Raw genomic sequence first — 22,831 nt, 5'->3', positions numbered from 1 at the left:
TTTCTGTTGCCCATTAAAAGGTAAGCAACTATTTACTGAGATTTTCCATGAATGAGACACTGTTCCAAAATAATATGACCTTTAAAATATTCCCATTAAGTGAGTAATGTTATTGCCCTTACTTCAAAGATATGAAAACTGAGGTTAAACAATTAGACCAGTGTACCACATGGCATGGATGTGCAACTACTTGGGACTTTGCAGGATATTAGACCTTATTCCTATTTAATGGCTGAAGGCTGAAGTCAATTACATTATAGCCTTAAGCTGAAAAGGAGGAAAGGGAAATAAAGTGCTGGTTCTCAGTCTCCTAGGTAAAGAAGCAAAACACACATCAAACACTCAAAAATGGGTCTGTTGTCTCAAGTTATTTAACTTACAAAATTCACCAAAAGGAAGAAAAAAACACGGAAAATCTTCCTAACCAACAATAGTTAGAAAACTACCTGTCTGGGTCAACTATACTTCAGTAAAAAAATAATATTAAAAAATAAGATTTTTAAGAGGACAAAAATTACTCATTATAATAAAATGGTTGAACATCATCAATCCTTTCATCAGGAACACAAATAGCCAGTGATTAGTACCCAGTGGTTTTTATGGCTATATTGTACTGCATGCTAAGCTAAAGGATAATTAAGTGTTATTGTTTAAAACTTGAATTTTAAAGGCCAGAAGTTTTGTGCCCTTTATTTTAGTGAATTATTTTGCTGTTACCAATTAGATGTCTTGTGACGAAGAACATGAGAGCTATTTCAAAGAGACCTGTACAATTTAGGCAGAATAATTACAGTCCTGGATAGGGCAAGCAATTAAATATAGCCTGCATCCTGCATCTGAGGGTATTTTAAGGCATTTGATGGCATTGTGCCTGGTTTGTGGGATTCACATGCTGAAAGCCTTTTAGGCTTTCTTTTTAAATATGTATTTAAAACCATCAGTTCTCTCTTGAAGCTAACAAAGGAAAGAGGCCTCTCCAAAGTCTTGCTGGACTCCTGCTAATCCAGAGAAGCCAACAGAATTTTTCAAGAGGGCATTAGGAGAAGGTCTGGTTCTCCTAAAACAGTTGATGACCCGATGAAATCATTAAAAATAAATAAATTTCCACTGGAGCAATCCATTTTAAAGAGATTTTATTAAAACGATGTTTTGCTATTTTAATAACATGCCTAAGGTAAAATGGCCAAACAGCATAAAAGAATATCCAGTGAAATACTAGTTTTTCTCCCTCTCCTGATCTAGTTTCCTGGCTCCCCTCTACAGAGGGAAACCTATTGCTTTTAAATGTGCAAACATATTTGATAGCCATTATAGAGACGTGTATTAGACATTTTTTTCTTTAAGAGTCAGCAAATTTTATTTTAACTGAACATGAAGACAATTTGATTATCAGGGCTGTGCTTTGAAGGAAATGAAGAGAAGGAGGTGAAAGACTAACTGTGGGGAGACAAGGAGCCTGATTAGGTGGGGCAGCCGGGGAAGACCTCTCCGAACAGGTGACACTGGAGCTGACCATGAGCAGGAGATGGCAAGGTCAAAGTCAGGATGGAGGTGTGCAGGTGTCTCAGCAGTTGGAAAAGCCAAGGATAAAAGAAAGGGCTTGGTGTTGGACAAATAAAAATGTTGAGAGAGGGGGTAGGTGTGAGAGACAGGTAGTCTTTTTGGCTAGGGTGAGTTTTAATTTTATTCTAAGTGCCACTGGAAATATTTAAGAGTCTTCAGAGGGAGGTGAAATGTGTGGTCTACTTTGTTAAGAGTTCACGTTGATAGATGGTTTCAAAGATGGTCTCAACCATCCAGACCATCCCAAGTGCCCTTTTGTAAATGTGACTTTGCCACTCCTCGCACCTATTTTCCCTCCTCCTGAATGTGGGCAGGCCCCGTGACTTGCCTTAACCAACAGAATGTGGCAAGAGTGACAGTGACACTGAGCAACTTCTGAGACTGATTCATGAAAGGCTCTCCTACTTCGTTTTTTCGCTTTTTTGGAGCATGGAGCCACCATGGAAAGAAGTCTGCACTTCTGGACAAGCCCTCTGGAGAGGCTCCGTGGTCAGAAAAGTCCTGAAGGATGCCAGAGCACAAGGATAGAGAGGCCCCAGCATTCCAGCTATCCCAGCTGAGAGGCCAGACGTATGTGTGATACCATCTTGGATTCACCAGCCCAAACCGCAGCCATGTGAGCAAGACCAGCTTACACCCCACAGAACACAGACTTGCTGTTCCAGCTGAACTCTGTGCTGCCAACCCACAGGATCATGAGTGAATACAATCATTAGGATTTGGGGTGGTTTGTTACGTAGCAGTCAGTAACTGATGCTCATATTCTGGCTGACATGGGGGAAATGGATCACAGATTTAAGGGCAGAAAAAACAGGAAGCCACTGCAGTCGTCCATAACAGAAATGAGTGGTGACAGTGGAAAGTGAAGGAAGTGGATAGATTTGATATAAATTTCAGAAGTAGAAAAGGGTTATTGATAGCTTATTTAACATGGGCTGTCAGAGAAAAGACTCCTCCCAGGTGTTTGGTTTGAGCAACTAGATACATAATAATGTCATTTTTTAAAGTAAGTAAGATACAGATAGGAACGGGATGGGGAAGGGGCAGGACATGGATCAAGGTTCTTGATTTCTAACATTCTAGTTACTGTATGTTGCCACAGGGCAATCTCTCTCAATTTTGTAATTTCGGCCATTTCTTAGATGTCTGTCATGTTGTCTTTGGAGTAAATAATGAATTTTTCCAACCACAAGCCCTGAATGAACTGAAGGTGACATGTAATTATTAAAAAAGAAGTCCCAAACTGGTGAGATGGAACTGCTACATATGGACTTCTGTAAAAAAATTAACTTTTTATTCATATGAACTTTTAAGGGCAAGGTTCTGACATAAATGGTGCCATAACAGGAGAGTAAGAAAGCTCTTGACGTTAGAGGCAGCCCTGCAGAGGTCTTAACAGCTCTGCGTGTCTAGAGATGAGTTTAGCCAACCCCAGCTTTGGCTAGGACAGTTACACCAACTTATATAATCAAAGATACAAGAAAGCAGATTCTGTAACACAAATGACCTTTTAAAAATCTCCGAGAATGAAATATAGGAATGAGAAAATTAGAACTCCGTTCCCCAAGCCAGTGCTTCCCCACCTTGTCCAGCCATAGTGCACGTTGAAAATGATAATATTTGTACGGTATATGGACCTTAAAGGACAGGCTGCTTGCAGCCAGAGGTGACTGGTCCAGAGACCTTGCCTCCTTCAGGCCTTACCCAGCTGCCCCAAAGGCTGATGGGATCAGTAACTTGGCCAAATCTATGGGCACATTTGGCTATTCATGGCATACAAATGGTGGTAGCAAACCAGAGGGGAAGTTCTGCTTAAACCACTGAAGATGGGTGCACTGAACATTGCATACAACATATACTCACTGATACAAATTATACCTTCTATGAGTAGAGGGACAAGGGGTGACCTCTGATCATATAACCGGTGGTGCAGCTTAGAAATTATGTCGTATGCAGAGGATCCTGGCAAAGGTGTCTCAGGTATTACAGGAGGTAATGACGGATTTCTTAGAAAGGGAACTTGTGTTTCCTTCTCTGTACTTCTTACTTCATTCTTTCCTCACTGCACCAAAACTGGCTTCTGTGCTTTTCCCAGCAGATGGCAGGAGACGGCCGCTCACCCTTCCAGACCCGGGGACAGTGGGCCCAGGCTCTAGAACCAGGCTACCTGGCTTTAAATCCTACCTTGCCCTCTAAGTAGCTGTTTCACCTGGACCAAGTTACTTAGCCTCTCTGTGCCTCGATTTCCTCATCTCTGAACTGATGATAATGTTGTATACAATAGAGTTGTGATAAAAAAACAAGGTAATTAAGAATAAATCCCAGAAATGAAAAGTTGTGAGGTTCAGGAGTCTCCTTTCATTAGCAGCCCAAAGATGGGGTGCTCACTTGGAGATGAGCGAGGACGATCTCTAAGCAGCTCACCCACTGTTTGGCTCTCGTGAAGCCCCTGTGCCAGGAATTCTCACTAACCAAGGTCTGAGAACAACGGCAGACCAGTCAGCTCAAGGAGCATTCACATGTCTTACAGGCTGGCTTGAGCTTTCTGTTCTTTTCAGCAAAATTAATGCACGATTTCTCTGACTGCCCATACATTTAACTTAAAACTCTAGTGACTTTAGGGTGATAAAAAGCACCCCCCAGAGGCATGGAGCACTCTGTATCTTTGGAAGTTTATTGAAGGGACTAGCTAGGAAAACAATTTAATCTGGAAAAGTATAAGAAAGAAATGATCAGGTTGAAAGGTCATGGAGATATATATCTCTTGACTTTTGTGTACTCACCTAGAACTCAGCGGTGCCTGGAAAGAAATCCAGAGCTACTAACGGGCAGGGAAAGGAAATACGTTAACCTAACAGCTCCAGCTGGGGAGTGACAGGTATAGGGAACAAATCTGCGGAAGGCCAAAGTACACTGGGAAGAGAGGTTTCACACCCTGCCCAGTAGAACTACAGCTGTGACTATGGGATGAGGGAGGTTCTGCAGCAGTAGGGGAAAAACTGAGCACTTACCCTTCCTTCGTGTGGACAGGAGCTGAAGGATTTCTCCTGCCTCATGCCCTCTGAAGTGAGAGACAAATATCTTGACAAAAATGAGATCATTATGTTTCTTTACCCCCAGAAACCAGGCCTATTTCAGAGGGCGTAAGAAAAATCAAGTTCAAAACGAGCTTGTCCCAAACCTCAGGTAACACTGTGACTTCATTTAGGGCTCCATCTCCCCCTCCTCTCTCTGTATGTGGGGAGCAGCTATTCATCATGCCTCTTCAGAAGGTTGATGTCCCATTCATTCATACATTCATTCAACAATACTTCATTGGGTGCTCACTTTGTTCAGGAAACTCTTCTAGGTACTGAAGAAGTAACCGAAAACAGACCAGAACGGACTGAGTCAGTGGTACTGAAAGTGTGATTTGAATATAGAAGTTAGCAATGCTCAAGGCATTTGTCTGTTTCATATGGGATGGTTCCCACTAACTACTCATAGACAAGCTGTCTGGTTTCCTTTCCCCCTTCCAGCTCTCTTTTGAATCTGTATTGAGACAGGGACCATGGGCTTAGAGTAGGGTGAGGGCCTCTGGAAAAAAACAAAAGCAAGATAATCCACTGTGAGATTTGCTTTGGCCTACTGGGGTGCCCAGCTTATTTTTCTAACTTTACCCAAGGGCTGCTTTTCTTCCTCCAGTCTTAAACAAATGATTTGTTGCACCTTAGGCAATGTAGCAAGCAAGCCCAAAACAACATAGTAAAAACAGGAAGCATTCCATCTTAAAATCCAATTAGTTAAAAAAACTTTCTTACCAAACAGACAATAACTCAGCCCACCTTTGGGAGCAAAGCAGGCAGCCTTGAGTGATATGCTCCCAGACCAGGAAGCTGCTATCCTGGCAGGAAATCAGCAGTAACATTCTTGTAAATAACCAGGAAGACTAATAAGTTCTAAGATATTTGGGATCACTTAGCAAGGTACATCCCTAGGCCTTTGTCTCTCAAATGCCTATAAGACCCCTAGACAACGCACCACCCCGGGGCTCCCTTGTCCCCTCCTGGCCTGAGCCAGGAGCTCTGTCCTCTCGCCTTTTTTCTAAATAAAAGCCTCTGCCTTGCTCTCCTACCTTGAGTGTGTGCGAAGTTCATTCTTCGGTTCCGTGAACAAGAACCCCGATATCAGTATCATTCATTATTGTTCAGCTTCCACTCAACCACCTCCGCCAAGTGAGCTATGAATATATTGAAAAAATAGCCAATTGGCCACGGGCTGAGGGATGGCTTCTCCCCACAATCCCCCTCTCCCTCCAATAGACCTGCGGAAGCCCTTGCTAGGGTTTGCAGCCCCCTTTCCTCCCACTCTTCGGAAGGCGGGCTCTAAGGGGCGCGGATGGGACCCCGGCCCCCAGGTAGGAGCGGCCGCAGCCAGGGGACCGCCCCTGAGCAAGGGCGACCCCCTCGCCCCGGCCCCCGCCGTGCCCGCCCCGGCCGCTGCGGGGTGCTGCGGCCCCAGCGCAGGAGCGGGCACGGCGGGGGCCGGGGCGAGGGCCGTGCGGGCTGCGGGCGCGGCGGGTTGGGCCACAGGTAAGCTGCGGGAGCGCAGCCGCGCGGGCGGGCAGCCGAGGCCCGGGGCCGCCGGAGCCAGCGGAGCCCGTCCCCATCGCCTCCCCTCGTGCCCCTCACCCCCTGTCGCCGGCAGTGGCCCCTGCGGCGCGGACGCCCGGAGCGCGAGAGGAAGGTACCGTGCGCCCTCGCCGGTCCCTCGGACCCCTCGGGGTCTGAGAGCCGGCGCCCCAGCTCCCGGGGACCCCTGATCCGGGGAGGTCGGCGTCTGCCCGGGGCGGAGACCCAGCCGCACGCGTTGCCCCCTCTGGGCAAGCCGGCGGGAGGGGGCTTCTCCCGGGGTCCCTCCCTTATTAACGCTTTGCCTAGAACATCGAACTTTGAGGCGGGGAACAGAGAACTTTGTCGTCTTTGCTCAGCCCCTTCCTCGTTCTACATTATGATGAAAGAGTTTGGAGAAAGTGGTGGTGGGAGGCGGGGATCACCTGGTATTTCGCCCGGACCCGGTGGCCGGCGGTCTGCGGGGGTGCAGGAGGGTCCCCTCTGGTCGCCTAGCGCGCCCCGCCGTCCCCGGGCCTGCGGGCTGGCCTTAGAGAGCCGGGGCTCGGCCCGGACGCGCCAGCAGCCTGCCCCTCATCCCCTGGCCCCTCTGAGGGCTGCAAAGGGGTGCAGGCCCGAGAGGGTGTGCGCAGTTTTCCTGCCCCGGGGAGATCCGCTGTGGCTGGATTGAAGCTCTGTAAAGAGGTAGCAAGGGCCGTCTCCCGGGGCCAGGAAGCTAGCACTTGGGTTTGAGTTCAGACACCAGCTTGACGACACTGGTTTGGGGGATTTAAGTGTGACCCTTCCGGAAGATTTGGGGGCCGGGAGACGAAGCAGAGCATTGTGTGAGACCCGAGAGGGAATGAATTTCATAAAGCTGGTCAAGAATGTTTTCCCCGAATCGTAGTGAGATGGTGCAAGTAGTGGTTAAAACGTACACTTTGGCGTCGTGAGATTGTTATCTTGATACGACCACTTGTTAGGTATGTGACTTTGGAAAACCCACTTCTTTAAACCTTTAATGTTTTCCCCGAATCGTAGTGAGATGGTGCAAGTAGTGGTTAAAACGTACACTTTGGCGTCGTGAGATTGTTATCTTGATACGACCACTTGTTAGGTATGTGACTTTGGAAAACCCACTTCTTTAAACCTTAGGTTTTAGAACTGTAAACTGGGTGTATTATACATAACCTGGTAGTGGTGTTGTGGAAATTGAATGAAGGGATGCAAGTAAAAATGCCTGGCATACCGCTCTAGATCATTAGGCATCCTTTCTGTGAACCTGTTGGATACTGATATTTGTGTGTCGGTAATACCTACCAGGCCAGGCAGTGTAAGTGGAAGGGGCCTGGGCAATGAAGACAAACACCTGGGGCCATAATGGGGCCACAATGTACTTACTTACTAATTGTCTCTGAGAGGTTTCCCATCTTTAAAACAGCAATAGCAACCTGTTGTTCTTGCCAGTAGAAGTTGGGACTGTGCATCTTTAACTTACTTCTATCATTCCTAGCAGGTGCTTAGCACAGGGCAAACAAAGATTTTTTTTTTTAATTAGGGATATTTGTTAAAATTGGAAGAGTTTTCTGCTCTCCAGCTCATAAGTAGAAGGGGAGAGTAGGAGATGGGTGAAATGGAGTAAAAGAGTTGGGAAACAACTAGTTGCACATTATTGGGAGGTATAAACCACTGCATCAAAGAAATGCTAATTCAACTCCTTATTCCTCCATGATGGCACCAAAAATTAACTTTCACTTTCCACTTAAACCCATCATCTCTCCAGTGGCCCTTTAGCTAAGCTTACACCCCAAGTAAAAGCTGATGGCTTGTGATCCAACCCAGTTTTGAGACAAGGCACACTTCCATGCTGCCACTGTGAAATATGTATTCAGAAAGTGTTAAGCTTAAGGAGCAATTAAAAGAATAAGAATAAAACATACACCCAACTACCCATCACGAAACTGAAGAACCAGAGCATCTCCAGGACCTCAGAGCCCCCGGTACCCCTCCCCATGGCCTTCCACTCACTGCTGCTTCTCCCCCCAAGGAACCACTAGTTTGGATTTGGTGTTAATTTTTCCCTTGCTTTTCACACATAACATCTTACATGAAAAACCCTGTGAGAGGGAAGTTTCCGAACAAGTATTTCCACAATAACCTCTAGCGTTCTTATTGGACTTAAAAGCAGATTGAGAGTAAGATGCAAATCACGAAAGAGCTGGAAGTCTCAAAGACCTGGGATAGGGCACCCTCGCAAGGTATTCCCCCGGTTTACTTGGCACAGGCTTCATGGGTGTGTTCCGACTGTGTAGGGGAGGCCCAGTCTCTTCCAACATAGCTTGGAGGCTGTAATTTTAAAAGCATCTCCTGAGTCCCTAAGAATTGGAAAAACAGTAATTTGCATGTGTGTGTTTTAGAAGTTTTTTTTAAAAAATACAAATTATCCAGGGGCTACTGTGTGGAATTTGAAGGATTAAGCTGTCTGAGAGCAACCTTTAAAAAATAGTTTTAACCCAAATTATTCTTTTCCTTGTGAGTACGTTTGTGTTGTGGACTTTAAGTTATTTCTTCAGGGTCGCAGCTCTGCTTGGTGAATCTTGTACAGCTCTAACACTTCTTGGTTAAGACAGAAATTCCTAAACTTGGTTCGTGGCACCCTTAGTATCTCAGTAATTTTTTCCACAGTGCCCTAATGTTAAATAGTAGTAGTGGGTTCAAACAGCTTAATAAGTATTTAAGTCCTAACCACATAGAAGCTGTTTTAAAAGTGTATATACATAAATTGAGAGAAAAAAAATTATGTCATTCTTAAATAACCACAATTTCAGACATGATGTGTGTGCCTGTACTACTTCCTAAACCTTGGGATCAGTTGGATACCTCCACTCATACTTCCTATTCCACATTCATTTTTCTGCAGCACTTGCTCTTTATCACCGCAACCAGTGAAAATCCAAGCTTTGCAAAGATGCAGTGTTGTTGATAGGATCCCGATGTGATCTAATGTTGAAACTGTGACTGCTTCCAATCTGTAGATGTAGCAGTGGCCAACACGTTGAGTACACTGTATTTCCCTTGAGAATTTTCAAATATTCCAAGCTGTCCCTGTGAACTTGCTATGGCCCCTGGAGGGCCTTGGTGCACAGTTCGGGAAGTCTAAGGTAAGACCCTCTTCTGGAGAGAGCAGTTATTAAGGATGGGGTCTGCCTGAAGTAGCCCCAGGTTAAGCTTCTTTGTGGAGTGGGCTAAGTCTTGTTTTCCTATCTTTGTAAAATGGAGTAGCTAAAGCCTACCTCATAGGGTCATTAGGAGGATTAAACTAGATAATGTACATAAAGTGTCTATAAAGGAGCTAGAATATAACAGTCTGAAGAAATGGTAGCTGTTTCATTATTGTTAAATAGTACTAAATAACTGTCCAGTGATAGGTATATATCATTGTCTGTATTTAAAAATAGCCAGTACTTCAAATCTTAATCTTAGCAAGTAAATTATGAATTAGTTCACATTATAAAATTATTTATCATTTTTCAAAATTTATCATTTCAAATGAAAATATCATTTTCAAATTCCACTTAACGGGCTAGAGTGGACTTAGGATCTTGGGAGGGAGGTATTTTGTCTTGTGTCTTGAGAGTTTGGACATGGGTTACAGGCCTGAAAATGTTTCAGGTAGGATTTTACTTATGCATAAATTTATAGTACAGGGAGGCAGATAATCGTTTCAGATGAAACAGTTGTATTAAACTTCAGGGCATCCCTTGATAATTCCTTCAATCAGTGTTACTTGTTGACCTTCGAAGGAAAGGCTGCTTGAAAAACAATGTCACAGACGGCTGGCACGGTGCCTTTAGGAAACATAGACCCTTCTTCCCTGCCCCGTTCATTTTCTCTACCCCAAACCTAAGCTAAGACCTGGTGCTATTTTAACAATCTGTGAGAATACACTCAATAATATTTCCCTAGTGTGATTGTCAATTTTACAGCTACTTTCTTCAGTCATTTATTGTTAGGAAGCCCTTGCAGAACCATAGGTGAGGCTTCCAAATTGACAAACATTACTGGATACCATTTTTATCTGTTTTGGCTCATATGTTGAAGGCTTTCAATTTCTTTGTAAAATTTGGAAATACATGTGTGTGGGAGAAAGTACTTTGATTCTTCTTAACTAGTTCTCCTTTTTCCATTTGATGCCCAGCTAAGAAATCATTAACATTATTTTCAGTTAACATTGATCCTTTTAAAAAAATAAATAAGAACTTCAAATCTTTCTCTGTGTTAAACTTCTTATATTTAATATCAGCATCTTGTGATTTGAGGGTACAAAGTAGAAGACTATATTGTAGATAATAAAATGTGGCTAAGAGTGATTGTATTCCCTTTTTTGTCTGTTAGTCTTTTACTAAAAATTGAAAGTCGGAAAGTTTGAGCATCCATTTCACTATTAGAATTGATAGTCTAGGCACAAAGATCTTTAGGAGATGCTTGACTCTTAGTGTTTTCACACAAAGCTATGAAAGGGTGTGTAAGGATTAAAGCATTTTATTTAACTTTGGGAGTTTATTGGCAGCGGAAGTGGCCTTAACTCAATTCCAACATCACGGATTTATCCTCGGTACAAGAACAGAGATTACGTGAAATACTACTATCTGTAATAGTAAAAAAATTTATGTCATTCTTAAAAAACAAACAAGCATGCATTTAATGGAGTTATCAGCAAATAGTACCCAAGAATGGAAAAATCGCCCAAAGTAAATTAATCTTAATAGCTAAACAGGAACCAGCAAGGCCCTTTTTTGCTTATTTTTGTTTGTATAAAGGACATATGTTTTAAGACATCTTTCTGAAATGAACAGATACAGAAGAATAAAGTTGATTTTCCTTACAGATACTAAGTATATAAAAGATGAAGAACAACCGGTTCTCTTGAGGCTGTGACCTTTTCCTTAGCTTTCGGAACCCCCTATCTTACCTGGTCAGGTTGGATGAGGCAGTGGGAGAGAGCATGTCTGGGGACCTTGGGGAGGATAGAAGGCCATTGGTGGACCCAGAAGCTAGTCCTAGCCACCAACTCACTGTGGAGGTCTAGACACTTAATTTTTCAAGAACCTTAGTTTTTTTCCTCTAAATAAGGGGAGCAGACCAAGGTGTTTCTTTCAAAAATGTGTGTAGTTCTGTGAAATGGTACATATGCAGAGTGGCCACATTTTTGTTCTCCCACACTTCTGGAGATAGGTACCTTGAATTAACCTGCTGGTCTGTGGACCAAAGAGGACTAATGAGATTGTTAACCTGATGAAATATGATGATTTCCCCTTATTATGAACATAAGTAGCTTACAGGGTAGTGTCTTCTAAAACTGTGTGTGTATTCACATTTCGGAATATAAACCAGAAGTGCCATTTTATTCTTAAACTTGATTCCAAGGTCAAAGAATTCATTCTTATTTCAGTGAATTAGAATTTTCAGTTTTTAAAAAATGTCTGCTTTTTATTCTAATTCTAGGAAAGTCCCATGGGAACCTGATCTATAAGGAAATTGCCTCTATGTGGTGAGCTTTAGGGGTATTAGGGTTTTTCCTTCTGTTACTTCTGTTAGTGTTCTTCAGACTGTTATATTCTAGCTCCTTTATAGACACTTTATGTACATTATCTAGTTTAATCCTCCTAATGACCTATGAGGTAGGCTTTAGCTACTCCATTTTACAAAGATAGGAAAACAAGACTTAGCCCACTCCACAAAGAAGCTTAACCTGGGGCTACTTCAGGCAGACCCCATCCTTAATAACTGCTCTCTCCAGAACTTTAAAGACTTCTTGTAATGAGCATATACTAAGATAATGTTCAGAAAAATAAATAAATCAGGAAGTTTTAAAAGTTACACAAGAAAATTCAATATTAGTCAAATGTGTTTTTTTAAATACTTTGTTTCCATAGTGGAACTATTTGGATATTCAGTAACTAAAATATCTGCTTAATGAGAGGTAAAAATGTAAAGACACAGGATGAACTTCTTTTATCAGGCTTATATGATAATGATTTGAATTTATTGAGAATAAAAAATAAATCATGAATAATCAAGTAGGAAAATTTCAGTTCAGATTTTTCACGGCTTATTATTTTTCTTCTTTGATAGGGATAACATGTTTCATGCCAGTCTTTAAACTTATTTTTTTAGTTCAAAAATGCCAAAGTGAACTCTTAAGTCCTAGCATGATATTCTGAAGTCAACCCAGTTTAGGTAGAATGCTGAGATGCACTGCATCCTATTTTATATTATGCTATCTAGAGTGTAAAATAGGCAAGTACCAGAAAGCATACTTCTTGAGTGGGTATATATGGATGCATTTGATATGCCCTGTAGATATTTAGGGCCACCAGTGGTTGAAAGGCATGAACTTCAGAGCTGATCACACTGGGTTTGACACTGACTTTGCCACTTACTCCATGAAAAATTTTGACAGTTTACTGAAACTTTTAATGCCTCAGTTTCCTCATCTATCAACTGGGGATTTTAAACAGTCTGTACTCTTACTGTGGTAGAGGTTACATTTATCTTTATATCTAAAATTCATAGGACTGCACACACACACACACACACACGCACACACAGCACACGGGAAAGTGAAATACATATTATGGTCTATAGTTTAGTTAATAGAATTATGCCAATGCCAGTTGCCTTGTGTTGATACTTGTTCTGTGGTTCTGGTTTATTTCTAGCACACCAAGTCCAAATCTGTTGTTTCTGGTAGGGCAGTTCTCCTGGCTAGCTCTCCCTCACGTGAAGCAGGGATAAACGCTCCTTCCTTCCTGTGGTCTCGCCACGTGGCCTCCAGTATCACTATGAGGGGAAGGGAGTATGGAAATGGCACGCTAGATTAACTACCTTCACCAGCAAGTGAAAAACATCGCTTCTGCTAGCATTCCATTGGTCAGAACAAGTCACATAGCCCCACGCAGATTTATGTAAGCTGAGAAATGTAGTCCCTGGCTGGGCGACTGTTTCCGAGCAATAATCATTTACTTGGGAAGGGGAACAGAACTCTTTGGTGGATAAGTAGCCATCTTTTATACAAATATGCTAGTCTCTTTACTGGAAAGTTAAGTGTAAATGCCATCATATAACCTATTTCTCACTTTCCAAACATCTGTATATTAATTGTTATGTCTTTGTAGTGTAAGGTTCTAGGTGAGACCTCCATACAAGAAGCAGTTGTAATTGCCGTTTGGCCAAATTAAAAATGGGATTAAGCCATCTACGTTCATGCATTTATTAATGAGTAAAGCATATTTGGTTTATTCAGAGTCCCCCAGTCATGTAGAGAATTGTACATTTGAGAAAGAGGGAACAGAGGAAGATTAGCAAAGAACAAGAATATGCATGTCTTATTGGCATCATGAATGTTATCATACAGTTTAAAACTACTTCAAGCTGCTGGCAATAGGAAGTGTGAAACTTTTATCCTCTCCAAAGAAAATACATTCCATGTTGCCATGGAATGTATTATGCAATCATGATGTACGTGTCACTTTGACTTACTTGCTCCTAATGGAAATTAAAGTTGTAAAGATTTGGACCTCTTTGTCTTATTTGCTTGAAGTAAACGTGTGCCCAGGAGGGTGCCATTTGGCTATAACCAGCATCTGACTGCTACACATGGAGCATAGTGATTAATAAAAGATCATGTGAAAGATCCCAGTGCCTAGTTGGAATCCTGGAGAAAATGGTCCACAATTTTAGGAATGGACACTACCTATAGTCATGCTTCACTTATCCAATACTAGTTGACATTGTGATATTCTACCTAAGGAAAATATGCAAATAATCAATATTTACCATCTTTTAAGTCCTAATTTTTTTAAAAGTTATATTTCATTGTGCCCATATTGGAACTGAAGATGCCCTAGACCAGTGGTCAGCAAATCATAGCCATGGGCCAAATCTAGCCCACTGCCTCTTTCTGTAAAATTGTATTAGAACACAGTCATACTCATTCTTTTGCATATGGTCTGTGGCTGTTTTCACACTGCCCTGGCAGAGTTGAGTAGTTGTCACTAGACCTCATTGCCCACAACATCTAATATGTTTACTATCTATACTTTTCCAGAAAAAGTCTGCTAAGCCCTTCATCACTAGACTTAAAATCAGTATAACTAGATTTTAGAGTAACTGTGCTCCTAGTTAGGACATACTTTATCTGGCCCACGGTTACTTCACCATGGTAGTCAGGATAATAAAACTTAAACAATGAGGTAGTTAAAACAAATAAAATAGATTTCAAGTTAAATGATCTTGGGCAAGCTGCTAAATTTATCTGCTGGTTAGCTAGCTATATTCTAGTTAGCTTACTTAGACCAATACTTTTCAAACTTAGCATGAATAAATCATCTGGGAAATCTATTAAATTTCAAAGATTCCCACCCTCACTCCTTAGATTCTGATTCAGTAGGTCTGAGGTGGTGCACGTTTAATGAGCACCCCAGATTCGGATACCCTTGTGGCAATTTGTCTTTCGTTTCCTGAAATAGTTTCTCAGCAGCTCTAGTTATGTCTTGACTCACCAGAATTGAAGCCTTCCCTCCTTGCTACTAGGAGAGCTTGGAATCAAGAGGGGAATGCCCAGTGGGCATTAATAATCAGCATTCTGAGCATGTTCAGAGAGACGCAGTTAGTGGGCTTATTCAGTAAATCAAATCATGCGCTGCCTGACCTCACCTATAGAGCCATATGTTGCTTTGCTTCCAAATAGAAATGATAGGAAAGTTGGGACTCTGAGGCTTTCGTCCATGTGACTGGTTTACACTGGAGCTCAGTGTGTCCCTTGATGCTGAGGCAACAAATTAAAGCTAAAATTAGCATGATGGCTCTGGTTAGCTGTCTTTTTCAAAAATCAGGGTAAAAGTTAACAGCAGTAGGAGTTGCTGTGAAAGAGGGACCATAAGTCCTAGGGCTTTATAGATTTCTTAAGGACGGTTGCTTACTTAATTGTTTATAATTTCCTTAATCTCCTAAATGTGTTATCCACGGTTACATGATACTTAATGAATGGCTTGCTTGCTGATGCCTTTGAATAATAGAAAAATCCCCGGCACCTGTTGGTTTTTTAATACAATGTGGAAAAAAGTGAGACTCTCCCCCAAAATCCCAAAAACAAAAACAAAAAAAATAAAAACTTGTAGGAAAAATCAAAGAACCTCACACCTTCAGTACTTTCAGTATGCTGCTGCCAATCAGAAGCACTGTTTTAAAACTGAGGATCAAATGCCTTTAAACATTTTCCATCTTTGCTATTGTGCAATAAATCTGTATGTTTGATTGGATGTTAGCCAAGGTATTTTATACTTTGAAGTGTAAGTAAAGTAAACACTTACAGCTAATTAGGTGCCTTCCTGTTGGAAGACAAATAGGAAAATTGATTTAAAAAACATGTGCTACAGATTCAAAAAGACATATGCACCCCTATCTTTATCGCTGCATTATTCACAATAGCCAAGACATGGAAGCAACCTAAGTGTCCATCAGTAGATGAATGGATAAAGAAGATGTGGTACATATGCACAATGGAATATTATTCAGCCTTAAGAAGAAAATAAATCCTACCATTTTTGCAACAACATGGATAGAGCTAGAGGGTATTATGCCCAATGAAATATGCCAGGTGGAGAAAGACAAGTATCAAATGTTTTTACTCATCTGTGGAGTGTAGGAACAAAGCAGAAACTGAAGGAATAAAACAGCAGCAGACTCACAGACCCCAAGAAGGGATAAGCTGTTACCAGAGGGAAAGGGGGTAGGGAGGGTGAGTGGGAAGGGAGGGAAAAGGAGATTAAGGGACATTACAGTTAGCACACATAATGTAGGTGGGGGGGCGGGGAAGGCAGTATAGCACAGAGAAGACAAGTAGTGACTCTATAGCATCTTACTACCCTGATGGACAGTGACTATAATGGGGTATATGGGGGTGTGTGACTTCATAAAAGGGGTGAATGTAGCAACCACAGTGTTGCTCATGTGAAACCTTCATAAGATTGTATAACAATGTTACCTTAATAAAAAAAATGTGCTAATAGGCATATTAAAAATCCTATATAAGATTATCAGAAAATTCCTTTAAAGCATGAGCTCCCTTAGATTCAGCATATTTAATATATGAATAAATTACTACAATTAAAAGTCTATCCTCTTTTTAGGAGCCTGTCATTGCCAGGAAAATGGGAATACTGTATAGAACACATTCCAATAAGTTTTGTAATAAACAGCCTTCTTCTGTTATTATTAAAATGATAGCTCTAGATCATTCCTTTTTCCCCTTCTAAAATATGTAGCAAGTCTAATTTATCTCTAGGTGCTACCATTTCTTTCCTTTTTATTACTAAGTCCCTGAGAAAAGTCTATTTTGAAGAAAATAAAGCTTAATATGCCAAAAATAAATTGTCTTGATCTTAGTATGTTTCTGCCTTTTTAAATCCTAAATTCACTAATTTATTTTCCCTTGGTAATTAAAGATTCAAAAACACAAACACTGTAATTAACTGCTTTTAATTGGCTGTGCTAAAAGTTTTTGTGTACATCTAAAAATAGGACATAGAAATACAACCTTAAAAGGTTGACCCAGGAAGAAACAAAATCTGAACAATCACTGGCCAATGAAATTGAATTGGTACTTAAAATAAAAACTTCCCCAAAACAAAAGTCCAGGACCAAATGGCATCACAGCTAAATTCTACCAAACATTTAAAGAAAAGCTGATACTCATCCCTCTTAAAGTATTCCAAAAAGTAGATGAGGAGAGAATACTCCCAAACTCATTCTATGAGATCAGCATCACTCTAATACCAAAACCAAAGATACTACAAAACAAGAAAATTATAGACCAACATCCCTGATGAACATAGATGCAAAAATCTTCAACAAAATATTAGCAAACCAAATTCAAAAATACATCAAAATGATCATCCATCATGAGCAAGTAGGATTTATTCAAGGGATGCAAGGATGGTGTATTCATCAGTCAATCAATATCATATATCACATTAACAAAAAGGATAAAAACCACATGATCATCTCAATTGATGCTGAAAAAGCATCTGACAAAATTCAACATGCATTCGTGATAAAAACTCTCAACAAAATGGGCATAGAGGGTATGTACCTCAACATAATAAAGGCCATATATGACAAGCCCACAGCTAAGGTCATACTTAATGGTGAAAAGTTGAAAGCTTTTCCTCTAAGATCAGGAACAAGACAAGGATGCCCACTCTTACCACTTTTATTCCACACAGTACTGGAGGTCCTAGCTATGGTAATCAGACAACACAAAGAAATAAAAGGCATCCACATTTGTAAGGAAGAAGTTAAATTGTCACTATTTGCAGATGACATGATATTACACATAGAAAACCCTAAAGACTCGACCAAAAAACTATTAAAATAACTGAATTCAGCAAAGTTGCAGGATACAAAATTAATACACAGAAATCTGTTGTGTTCCAATGAACTAGCAGAAAGAGAAAGCAAGGAAACAATTCCATTTAGAATTGCATCAAAAAGAATAAAATACCCAGGAATAAACCTAACCAAGGAGGTGAAAGACCTGTATTCTGAAAGCTATAAGACACTCATGAGACAAATTAAAGAAACCAAACAAGTGGAAATCTATCCAGTGCTCATGGTTAGCAAGAATTAATATTGTCAAAATGCCACCCTGCCCAATGTAATTTACAGATTCAATGCAATCCCTATAAAAATTCCAACATTTTTCAATGAACTAGAAACAAATAGTTCTAAAATTCATATGGAACCACAGAAGACCCCAAATAGCCAAAGCAGTTCTGAGAAAGAAGAACAAAGCTGGAGGAATTACACTCCCTGACTTCAAGCTATACTATAAAGCTATAGTAATCAAAACACATGGTACTGGCACAAGAACAGACCCATAGATCAATGAAACAGAATAGAAAGCCCAGATATAAATCCACACTTATATATGGTCAATTAATATACAATAAAGGAGCCATGAATATTTAGTGGAAAAAAGACAGCCTCTTCAATAACTGGTGTTGGGAAAACTGGACAGCTACATGCAAGAGAATGATACTGTATTACTGCCTAACTCCATATACAAAAGTAAATTCAAAATGGATCAAAGACCTGAATGGAAGACATGAAACCATAAAACTCTTAGAAGAAAACATAAGCAAAAATCTCTTGTATATAAATATGAGCAGCTTTTTCCTGGACACATCTCCTTAAGCAAGAGAAACAAAATAAAAAATGAACAAGTAGAATTACCTCAAACTAGAAAGGCTTATGTACACCTAAGGACACCATCAGTAGAACAAAAAAGGCAACCTACAGTATGGGAGAATATATTCATAAATGACCTATCTGATAAGTAGTTAACATCCAAAATATATAAAGAGTTCATATACCTCAACACTAAAAAAACAAATAAACCGATTAAAATACAGGTGGAACACCTGACAGACATTTTGCTAAAGAAGAAATCCAGATGGCCAACAGGCACAGGAAAAGATGCCCCATATCACTAATCATCAGGGAAATGCAAATGAAAACCTTAATGAGCTATCACCTCACACCAGCCAGAATGGCCATTATCCAAAAGACAAGAAAATAAAAAGTGTTGGCGAGGATGTGGAGAAATGAGAACCCTCATACACTGTTGGTGGGAATGTCAATTGGGGCAGTTACTGTGGAAAGCAGTACAGAGGTTCCTCAAAAAACTAAAAGTAGAAATACCATTTGACCCAATAATTCCACTTCTAGGAATTTGCCTGAAGAAAACAAAATTCCTGATCTGAAAAGATAAATGCACCCTTATGTTTATTGCTGTATATTTACAATAGACAAGATATGGAAGTAATCTAAGTGTCCATCACTAGATGAATGGATAAAGGAGAAGTGGTACATATACACAGTGGAATATTATGCAGCCATAAAAAAACCCTTCCATTTGCAACAATATGGATGGATCTAGAGGGTCATAGACACTGAGAAGGGACTGGTGGTTACCATGGGGGAGGGGTTGTGGTGGGTGAATGGGCATGGTTAGGGGGATAAAGAGACACAAAAATTCTCAATTATAATGTAGGTTGGTTATGGGGATAGTAGTACCACATGGAGAATATAGCCAGTGATTCTGTGACATCTTCCTATGTTGACAGATAGTAGCTGTACTAGTGGGGGGGGTGAGGATTTAATAATATGGGTAACTGTTGAACTACTGTCTTATATACTTGAAATTAATAAAAGACTATATCAATAAAAAAACAGGACATAAAATGTTGTTTTAGATTTTGCCCCAGGACTTTTGTGCATTTTCTTATTACAGCCCTCTCTTCCTAGCCTTGAAATTCCCTAATGTCAGGAACATTAACTTGGAGGGTAAGAAAATAAATCTTAAGAGACGTTTAGTATTTGCTCTGAATTACTAACCAACTAAATTGGGTGGAAGTTAATATCCTACTTATATAAGGTGTACTTCTTGTTAGTGTTAATGAAAGCTGTGTACAAAGTGGAGAGAAAACGTCCCCCACATCAGTGAGCAAATAGAAGCCGGGTTTTGTATGAAAAAGCAACATCAGAGGCTATTAAGGTATATATGTGATAGGGGAACATGTTATGTGATAGTACTAAATCTACAAGGAAAGACCAAGTACTGATCGTGACCTAACCAGATTATTGTAAATCCACAAGAGCCCAGCCTTAGTCCCACAGAATACATGGTATTCATTAAGTTTGAATGTATTGCGCTAGGATCAGGGAGGCAAAACTATTTTACTGTTTTCTGCAAAGCCTCAATCTCTTCTAGCTGAAAAATAATTTAAGGAAAAAATTTGTAAGGTCAATGACTCTTTTATGGCCTCCCTGTTTTATTTGTCTTTTTCTTTCTGATTAGCATTAAATAATGTATCTTAAAACCCCAGGCCTCCACATTCAAACCTGGCTGAATTACCTCTCTTGGAAATGGACAATGAAGATGCCCTTTAGGGGAAATCTGTTTCATGGGAGACTGGCAGTCTTTAAAGAGTGCAGACTTGGCTGCCAGGAAGACCTGGGTTCTGATTTCATGTCTGACAGCAGCCTTTATGCCCTCTGCCAAGTCACTTTCTCATTTCTGTGGCTTTTCTTTTCTCTTAAAAAGGTGAACATAGGCCCAGTGTTTCAGATAGGTCCTCATTGATTAGACCCCTGCTCCCATGGCTTTGAGTCACAGAAACACTTCTTTAACTTAACAAATTATAATAAAGCCAATATCCTTATAAATGCCTCTCTGGTCAGAAAATGGAACTTCGCTAATCCCCCCAGAAGGCTGTCTCAGTCATAGCTCCCTCCCTTCAAAGTAACTAACAAAGCAACCGGCAGGCCTTGCTTTGCACAGGGTGGTGGTTTTATAGAGATAATAGTGCACGTGAAACCCTGAAAGATTATTTTATTCATCAGTGGGAGAAATTGCGATTGTCTGGGACCGTTCAATATTTGGTCAAAACATTACAAACTGTCTTAGTGTTTGGTTATAATTGTATAGGGAAATGAAAAAGTAGTAAAATTTAGTACACTGTAATGTAAAACATTAGCAACATTGAGAAACAAACTTTTCTTTGTAAAACTTACCAAGAGTAGCTTGGTTTGCCCTCTTCTCCCCATCCTAGAACTTAAGATACAGAGCAAGCATCTTTTCTATGCCTTGACGAATTTTCATGCTCTTCCTTTGAAGTCTGGATCAGATTCCAGTATTTTATCCTTCATGCTTTTAGTGTGTGAAGTATGTCCAGGACCTTAAAGGTGAAGAAGTTGTTGTCGGCATCATTTCATCCTCTTCCTCTCACCACTTTCTCATTCATGTCGGTTTCTCTTCACCAAGACCCTCTGGCTGCATACCTACTCTTCAAATCGCAGCAGTGTCCACATGCTCTTCTCTAACTCCATTATAGTCCCTGCAAATATCATTTCCAGCGTTACCACTTCTCATTTCTTCTCTGCACTTTCTTCTTTGTTGACCAGTTACCTCTTTCAGTTGTTCGTATTGGTAAAATACAATGTGGGTTTATCACTGGGAGACAAGGAGATGATGTGAATCCGTGGTTGGCTGGCTGGCTGTGAACCGAATGACACATGAGGAGTGACTCCTCACTGACAGCCTAGGAAAGACACGTTGTGATTGGTCACTGTTCCTGATGAACATACATTAATTACATAGTGATTCGTAGGCTAAGAGCTATTAATGAAGTTTGTACTTCATGCAGTTTCTTAAAGTTAATATACTATGGTAAGTGAGATTTGAACTGTATTGTTGGAGGACTGGTATAATAATTTAACTGGACTGTGGGAATTGAAATTGTGCATATTAGAATCATGTAAAGTGAAGGCTGCCTGAATTGTTCTGTTAAAGTAATCACTTCCTTGTACTTTTTTTATAGTATATCTTTAGACACTGTGGTTTACCATTGTTCCTTAAAATGCTTTCATTGCATTTTCTAAGTCATTTTTTTTTTAATTTATGGATTTCCCTTCTGTATTATGCTAGGGATGCCATTACAAAGTAGCACAGACTGGGTGGTTTAAGTGACAGAAATTCAGTTTTTTACAGTTCTAAATTCTGGAAGTCCTAGATCACAGTGTTAGCAGGTTGGGTTTCTCCTGAGGTCCCTCTCCCTGGCTTGCAGATGGTCTTCTCACTGTGTCCTCACATTGTGGTCTTCCCTCCGTGTACGTGCACACCTGGTGTCTCTCTTCTTATAAGGACAGTAGCCTTATTGGGTTCGGTCCACGTCAATGGCCTCATTTTAGCTTAATTACCTCTTTAAAAAGGTCCTGTCTCCAAATATACTCACATTCCTGGTTACTGGGGGTTAGAATTTCAACATGAATTTTTGGGGTGACAAAATTCAGCCCTTAACACCTTTCATCCCTTTCTTTTCTTTGCTATTTCTTTATCAGCATACTTGGGCTATTCGACCACTGGTCACATAAAGCATAAACAATAGTCACATAAACTTTTTATTAGAGAGTCAAGATCGTTCATGAAGGACACCACTGAAGATTAGGCCCAGATTATGTTGGGTAAAATTAAGCTCCAGTTACTGGGCTATATAACAAATCACCCCAAAACTTGGCAGCTTAAAACAGCAATAATATTGTTATCTATCACAGTCTGTCAGTCAGGAATTAGAGAGGTGAGAGGTTCTGACTCTGGTGTCTCAGTAAGATCGCAGTCAGATGTTCGCTGGGGCTACAGTCATCTGAAAGCTTGACTGGGGCAGGAGGATCCACCTCTAAGACGGCTCACTTACATAGCTGGCGTTCGGTGGGAGGCCTCCACCCCTCTCTACTTGGCTGCTTGAATGTCCTTATGGCGTGGCAGCTGATTTCTCCAAGTGAGTAATCCAAGAGGCCAAGACAGAATCTGCAGTGCACTGTTGTTTTCACCAGGTTCTACTGGTCACATACATCCAGTGTTGACTCAGTGTAGCGGGGGAACGCCACAGGGCATGGATACTAGGAGGTATGGATTTTTGGGAGCCATCTTGGACAGTGGCTACAATAAATCGGATGGGTAAACAGTCTCTTACTTTTGGGAAACCTGTTTTCAAGTCCCTACCTTCAAATGCTTGCTTACCTTATCAGTATTCCATTGAAATTAATCATTACTG

General features: G+C 40.7%; 1 protein-coding gene across 3 annotated transcripts in view; it reads left to right on the top strand.

Annotated features, from left to right (window-relative positions):
• Window positions 1-5,897: 5,897 nt before the first annotated feature.
• ANKRD6 (ankyrin repeat domain 6) overlaps window positions 5,898-22,831 on the top strand; it is a 169,338-nt gene continuing 152,404 nt past the window's right edge. For 2 of the 3 annotated variants that reach the window (XM_073220980.1, XM_037014111.2), the window contains exon 1: window positions 6,085-6,288. The gene's annotated coding sequence lies outside the window, so the exon portion shown is untranslated. Of the gene's footprint in view, window positions 5,960-6,084; window positions 6,289-22,831 lie in introns of those variants that run through there. The other variant, XM_073220976.1, reaches the window with a different exon arrangement.

The sequence above is a fragment of the Manis javanica genome, chromosome 13, assembly GCF_040802235.1.
Source record: "Manis javanica isolate MJ-LG chromosome 13, MJ_LKY, whole genome shotgun sequence".
Classification (NCBI taxonomy): domain Eukaryota; kingdom Metazoa; phylum Chordata; class Mammalia; order Pholidota; family Manidae; genus Manis; species Manis javanica.
This window is presented reverse-complemented; position numbering and strand designations above follow the sequence as displayed.